This window comes from Phoxinus phoxinus (genome assembly GCF_949152265.1).
Source record: "Phoxinus phoxinus genome assembly, chromosome: 12".
NCBI lineage: Eukaryota > Metazoa > Chordata > Actinopteri > Cypriniformes > Leuciscidae > Phoxinus > Phoxinus phoxinus.
Window position 1 is genome coordinate 35757049 of NC_136887.1, and position 7854 is coordinate 35764902.

The 7854-nt window shown below is 38.8% G+C and overlaps 1 pseudogene across 1 annotated transcript; it reads left to right on the forward strand.

Annotated features, from left to right (window-relative positions):
• Positions 1-306: 306 nt before the first annotated feature.
• Positions 307-7854, forward strand: LOC307008336 (aurora kinase B-like; annotated as a pseudogene). The gene is made up of 5 exons: positions 307-563; positions 763-906; positions 1809-1958; positions 7356-7497; positions 7672-7854. The product of its transcript is annotated as an aurora kinase B-like (transcript).

Below are 7854 nucleotides of genomic sequence, written 5' to 3' on the forward strand. Positions count from 1 at the left end.
GATTTCTAAACGGATTTATTAAGTTGAAAATGTTACCAAGTGCACCTTTAAAAACGGTTTAGTGCAGTTGTTTATTATTATTCTAACAGACATACTAACATTTTGGTTGCATTTGTGTTTTGTTTTTTTAAACCATGATCGCTGATAACTTTAGTCTTCTTTCAGGTCCTGGGAGAGTTCCAGTCAAGTCAAGCTCAAAGTGAGTTTTATTTTTTTAACTACTGTATGAATATGAACTCACTTGATCAGAAATTAAGGTTTTGCTTCTCCAGTAAGTTAAATGTGTCCTGATTTAAGAGCGTTTAGATGTTTGTACTGGAGACCGAAACACTGAGGGAGAGCATCAGTGTGTTTAATAATAACTGCTGTTCCAGGAAGTTCACCTTAAAAGACTTCGACATCGGGCGTCCGCTGGGAAAGGGCAAGTTTGGGAACGTGTATCTGGCGAGGGAGCGTAAGCTGAAGGCCGTCGTGGCGCTGAAGGTCCTGTTCAAATCCCAGATGGAGAAGGAGGGAGTCGAGCATCAGCTGCGGAGAGAGATCGAGATCCAGTCGCACCTCAGGTGTGTATCGCTGAACACTTTATTACTTAGAAAATAATATTTTATAGATTTTCTAGTTTTTATTCGTTGAGAAAAGTCAATAGATTTTTGTTAGGTCTAGTTTTCGTCTGTGAGCAAATGCCGTTGGTGAATAATTTGTCATTTTGTAGCGAATTTACACTGGTTGTGAGATGATCCTGATGTGTGTGTGTGTGTACAGGCATCCAAACATCTAAACATGCAGTTCTACAACTACTTCTACGACGACTCGCGTGTGTATCTGATCCTGGAGTACGCGCCGCGCGGCGAGATGTACAAGGAGCTCCAGCGCTGCGGACGCTTCGATGACCAGCGCACCGCCACCGTGAGTGATCAAGCGTAGGGCTGCGGGGAAACCCATTCACATGAATCGCAAGTAAAAATAAAAGATTTTTTAAATGTTTAAAGGAGCTATGTGGAGTTTTCAGCGGCGTTTAGCGGGGATGTTTCAGATTGCAACCAATACGTTTACAAGCGAGTGTGCGTGCTTTTTTATTATTTATTATTGTCTGTGTTGTGCTGGTCGTTTCTTAGTATTAGCAGACTCCATGTCATAAAGTTGCAGTGTCGTCGCTGTTGAGTGCAGTCAGTTACGAGGCGAGACGCTCGGGCACGTCTGTAGGTCTCAGTCACGGCACTGGATTTCGCGGCAAATCCAACCTGGATACTTCACATAGAAATAGGAATACTTGCTGTCAGAGGTAATGGCAAAACCCGCCAAGTGCATCATTTTATTGGGAGATTACAACCCCTTCACACACAGGTAATCAATTTTTTTATTAATTTTAGTAGAAAAACTACACATAGCCCCTTTAATAATAATGTGGTGTCGTTTCAAAGACCGCGACCCACAGTTTATAGACGCACTGGCTTGCAACGGAGGAAGATTTATGAATTAAGCTTATTCTTGACAACAGCGGTTCATATCAATGTCTGAACAAAGCGAAAATAGCTATAAATAAAGTTTAGTTTAGTTTTTACATGTTCAACATGGACGCGCAAGTGGTTTTCTGTGGTAATGAACACATCGCCTATAAAAGAGAATGAACATGTCCTGTATCTGAGGCTTAAGTAATAAATATTGAGAATGTAATGGCCCATATTATTATATCTCTCACTCCAGACGATCGGCCACTGATTGCAGAACGATTGCCACCAATGACCTCAGGCTTATGATGCGTTTGGGAAACGCGTTATTTAAGATGCTTTGTGTGTGTGTGTGTCCAGTACATGGAGGAGCTGGCGGACGCGCTGAACTACTGCCACGAGAAGAAGGTGATCCAGCTGAGACATCAAGCCGGAGAACCTCCTGCTGGGCTTCAGAGGAGAACTCAAGATCGCAGACTTCGGCTGGTCCGTCCATGCACCGTCGCTACGGTAACACACCCCATAATATGTTTCTACAAACTCAAGGTAGTTTTACAATATGATACCAATTTACATTTACAGGGTCCCCGCGGATCCTTAATAGGTCTTAAAGTAGTTTTTTTTTTTTCAATTTAAGGCCATAAAAAACACTTTGACTTAGACGAATCTAAATGCTTTCCAAATTAAAACTATCTAATTAGCGTACGTATTATTTTTATTATTCTATCTTTGTGGATTTGCTTGTTCACGTGACAATTCGCGTCATTTACGGCAGCGTATTAGCCTGCGTCTGTCTCCTGCACGCGAGAGGAGAGAACGAGTAAATGACAGTTCAATTGTAAGTTTATTCTTTATGTGCTTAGGAGTGTGCGACATTGTCTATGAACTATGATGATATTGTAATCATTGTTTTAACTGTACGAGGCACTGCGAGTGCGAGCTGACATCGCGTTTGTCTCTCATGCTTGCTTTCACTGCGTGATGAGTCAGTGCAGTTATAGTCTATAGATATATCCCCAAATGAGGTTTTGTCTTATAACAAATATATTAGAATATCACATGAGCAAGAGTGCCGTTATCCTGTGCACAATCCTGTGCAAATGTGCTATGTTTTATACAACAGTTAAATTAACAATAAAGTTAACATTGTGAGTTACTTTTTGGTCACAATACTGTAAATTTTCACTTTATCGCCGATGAGAATTTGATAATGAAGCCGTAGTCCAACAGACAGCGATGATTGATTATTTTTATTAGGGCCCAAGCCTTGAAAAGGCGAAGGCCCTATTGTTTTCCTTCGGATTATTCTTCTTTATTATTATTTATTATTTATTATTATTATTATATTACTACCTTTTGGGCACTTTTGGGGGCCTTAACGTGCTCAAAAACTCTTGAAACTTTGCACAAATGTCAGATCCCGCGGCCATTAGAGCCGGACTGAAGCTGGTACCCGGGCGTGGCAGGAGGGCTCGACAGCGCCCCCTGGAACGCGGTCCGAAAACTTGGTCCATAAATCAAACACGCTTGCGTGGAATAATATGAAACTCGGTACACTTATAGATCTCATCGGTTCATATATCCTTCGTGCTCTGACTTTTTACCCCAGCCCAACAGGAAGTCGGCTATTTGGGGTAGTTAGAAAAACGCATTCAATGGAATTTAAAATACTCCTCCTAGACGATTCAACCAATCACCACGAAACTCGGTGTGCATGAAGTCAAGACATGGAGGATGATAAATTGCGAGGGGATTTTTGATATCTCGAACGGTTTGGCCGTGGCGAGGAAACGAATTTATGGCGAATATTGGAAACAGGAAGTGTGTTATAACATCCTCATACATTAACTGATCTTGATGAAACTTCAGCAGTGTGTTTGTTGTAAGAGGCCGATCACATGGATGTGACTATTGTGAGTCAAAGTTATAGCGCCACCAACTGGCAGCAGGAAGTGTGTCACTTTCAAAATGCTTTGAATTCACCCTCTTATTTTTACCCGATTTGCTTCAAACTTCATCTGTATAATGTAAACACACGACAGATGTAGACCTGTGAAAGGATTATTGAAATCTTTAATACTGTCGCCATGGCAACGCTTTCAACTTTTATATTCTTTTTGGATGCATTTGAGGCTCTTAACATGCTTCAAATTGCATGAAACTCAACATGCATTTGACATTTATTGCCTAGTACACTTGTGCGAAGTTTTTAGAAACGGGCGTGGTAAGGGGCTCAGTAGCGCCACCTTTAGTCAAAAATGGGGTATTAGTTTTACCTACAGTAACCAAACTCGGTACGTATATTTTTCTCTTCGATCCGGACAACTTTCTAATTTACAGTTATTAGCTCCGACCAACAGGAAGTCAGATATTTTGGTTTGAATGTGATTTATGGTATATTTTAGACTCCGAGTTTTTAGCGGTGGTTTATTTTATTCACACCAAACTTTTTCAACATGATGAAAATACATTAAAGATGCTAAATTGTGAACGGATATTAAATATCTCAAACGGTTTTGCTATGGCGAGGGATTAAAGTAATGTCCAAAAAGAAACACTAAAAGCCTCATATCTTCTAAAAATGTAATTACACACCATTTATTTCTATATAAAAGTACACAAATATCAGAACTAAACCCATTTTGTTCTTTTTGTTCTTTTTTTTCAATTTAAGAATTATGTATAAGTTAAAAAACAGCAAGAATGCGCTATTTAGTAAAAAAATAAGTCATACATAGGGCAATACTGCCCTCTTGTGGTCAAAATCAGGTAGGCCCATTGTATATTGTCTCTATAAATATATTAGTGACTGTGAGAATATTTTCCTACCGGTTAATAGATGTGTGATTAAAGCGGGGGCTTTTAAATCGCTAACTTAAAAGCCAAAGTAAGTAGGCCTATACTGGACGTCCAGTAGGAATGAACTAAAACACATTCACTCTGTTCTGCTAGTTCCTCGCCGTGAACGCGTTATTGCCCGTGCAGCCGTGAGCGTTTAGTTTCATTTTAAACATAGCGCCATTTCGGGGATGGGATTGCTTGAATTGCGTGTTCAATATTCCGTCATCATCTTTTCAGTCAGCTCTTCACCCATGATTAATGAAATTGGACTCCTTGTGCTGATCTTTGCTGCGACTCTCGTTCAGCTCACGATTTATTAAGTGGACACGTTCAGGTTTTAATTGTAGGTTAGTGCCCGCCCCACTCTCTAACTGAACTAAATTATTTTAACACACACACACATCAAATCGACGGTGGAGCGCGATGATATATTTAATATAGGCCTATCTGTATATTTGAATATCTGTATATTTTTCCCACCGGTTAACCAACGCGTGACACCAGCGAGGGCTTTTAAATCGCTAATATAAAAGTGAAAGTAAGTATGATTATGGTGGCGCCCGCAGTGCGCTCGAATTAATTCCTATGAAAGTAGAAATTAACTAAAAAACGTTCGCTCTGTTCTGCTCACTCCTCGCGTTGGACGCGCACCGTTATGAATGTCTGTGCAGCCGTGAGCTTTTTTAGTTTAATTTTACAATTAGCACCATTTCGGGCGGGGGGTATTGCTTGAATTTATTTTACAAAAACATGTGCTATATTTCAGATCAATATATTTGTTTTTCAGATGAATATATTTGTTTTCCTTAAAATTATTCTCATCTGAATTACAAATAATTTATTTCTGTATAAAATAATACTATGACTAAAAACGCATTTGATGTTTCTTTTTTAATCAATAACTTAAATAATCAGATTAGTGCTCTGTTTGAGGACTAGAAATTAAAACCAATGCAATATGATGAATGTCCAAAAGATGGCACCGACAGACTGTTTTAAACGATATATATATATATATATATATATATATATAATATAATAACAATGTTTTGTCCTATTAACAAAAGACAGGCAATGTACTAACAAATGTTAATTGTTTTTTAAAAGTTAAAATGATACTTTATGCATTTGTTTAGTGTCAAATGATTAACAATATAAATTGAACAAAGTATAAAACAAACAAAATAATAAAACGAAAACAAAGCTTGAACATTTGATTTAATTGAAAAGCATTTTTTAAATAAAATGAGTTTTTTTCCTCTGAAATAGCAAAAGCATCGCACACTAGCTGTACCTGCTCTAAATAAATAATAGTAATTAAATAAAAATACAAAATCGAAATAAATAAATTATATTTTATAGTTATTTTTTAAATTCTTGTTCTGTTCTGAATATCAATACATTTAAAAGATTTGTTGTGGAATATTTTGAGTATCATAAAATCAGAACAATTCTCTCGTTTTAGTGATTATTTTTTTATTTAATTGTCCCTTAAAAAAGGTAATATAAATATACTTTATATATATATATATATAACACCTCATATGAATTTTCGGTGTTGTGTACTTACAATGGCTGCTGATTTCATGTGTCCGTTAAGTCCATGAGACTGTAGGGTGTCTAATTTTTCATTTTAGGTTTCAGAAGGGTGCTCACGCATACTTTGTGGTTGATATGTGCCCTCGATGCGCACTTTTGCAGAACCCACACTGATGCAAGCTCTAAAGCAGACTTCTTCTCGACAGTCAAAGCGGGGTTACGTTATTGCCCGTCGTCCACAGGAACCCGAAAGGCAACGGGGTGGCGGCTTTATATATATATATATATATATATATATATATATATATATATATATATATATATATATATATATATATATAAATAAATATAGCTGCAAGCAGCGATTACGGGCCCAAGCCGGTGGCAGCGCCAGCCCGGTGCCTTTAGTGTAACTAAAGGCACCAGGGTGGCGGTGCCACCGGCTTGGGCCCGTAATCGCTGCTTGCAGCTATATTTTTATTTTATTTTTTTACTGAAATCCGCGTTTTGAATGAATTATTTTAACGATTCAATGAACAATCACTTGTTTTTCTGAATGAATCGGCCGTTTGAACAAATCGGTTGAATAAATGACTCCAACAACTCTCTTATTAAGACAGTGACTTGCCGCCACCTACTGGCGGTTTTAGTTTCATATTTAAAGTACCCTTTAATTAAAACGTTAAAATTAGAAATCATATCATATTTAAATATTGAATAGCTTTATTTGTGCAATTGTAAATGAAGTGTAAATATAGTAATGCCAGTTGTGATGCCGCTTCTGTGTCACCACTGCAAGGATGGATTTTAATTTAATTAATTTGACAGTGGTACTGTCTTATTCTAATTTAATTTAATTTGAATGTTAGAATTTGACACAAAATGTGATGCATACCTCTAAATACGTTTAGAAACATATTATTATTGTTATTATCAAAAAAACTTTGAAAATATCGAGACCGATTTTTGTCAATATTGCGCACCCCTAATGTACGGTATTACATTTTATTTCTTCAGGTCTTAAAAAGCTTTAAATTTGACTTTAAAAATTGTGCAGCTACCCTGATTTACTCATTTGGCAGATGCTTTTATCCAAAGCGAATTGCATTCAATTTCAAGCTACACATTTACATTCTTATCAGTTCTTGCTTTCCTTGGGAATCGAACCCATGACCTTAGCATTGCAAGCGCCATCGCTCTACTGTTTGAGCTTCAGGACTTTTTTTTTGACAGTAGACAAAGAAACAATACAGATAAACATGACAAGAATCAGATTATAAAGTCAGGGATCAGAGAAACGAGAAGCAAAGAGAAATGTTTTTGAGATCATGTAATGGAGGATCACACATGATGATGATGGTTCATGCCGTGGGATGAGCAACAGACGGGTGTCAGGAGTGTAAAGTTGCGTGGAAGTTGAAGCCATGATGACGGATAATCTGACCTAATGGAAGCATGTAGATGATGAAGAGAAGCCATGCGTCATACACACCATAACTCACCTGAACGTGTGTGTGTGTGTTTCAGACGCCGCACCATGTGTGGCACGCTGGACTACCTGCCGCCGGAGATGATCGAGGGACACACACATGATGAGAAGGTGGACCTGTGGTGTATCGGTGTGCTGTGCTACGAGTGTCTGGTGGGAAACCCTCCGTTCGAGACGTGTGTGTGTGTGTGTGTGTGTGTGTGTGTGTGTGTGTGTGTGTGTGTGTGTGTGTGTGTGTGTGTGTGTGTGTGTGTGTGTGTGTGTGTGTGTGTTTGTGTGTGCAGAAACACTAGTGCTACATGGCCTCTTATTACTAGGGATGCACCGATATGAAAGTGTGTGTGTGTCTCTCAGGTGGATCTGCAGTTCCCTAAAGTGGTGTCCGACGGCGCTCGTGACCTGATCTCGAAGCTGCTCCGCCACAGTCCCTCCATGCGTCTGCCGCTCAGGAGTGTGATCGAGCACCCGTGGGTCAAAGCCAACTCGCGCAGAGTCCTGCCGCCCGTCTACAACCCACAGGCCCTCACACACCACTGA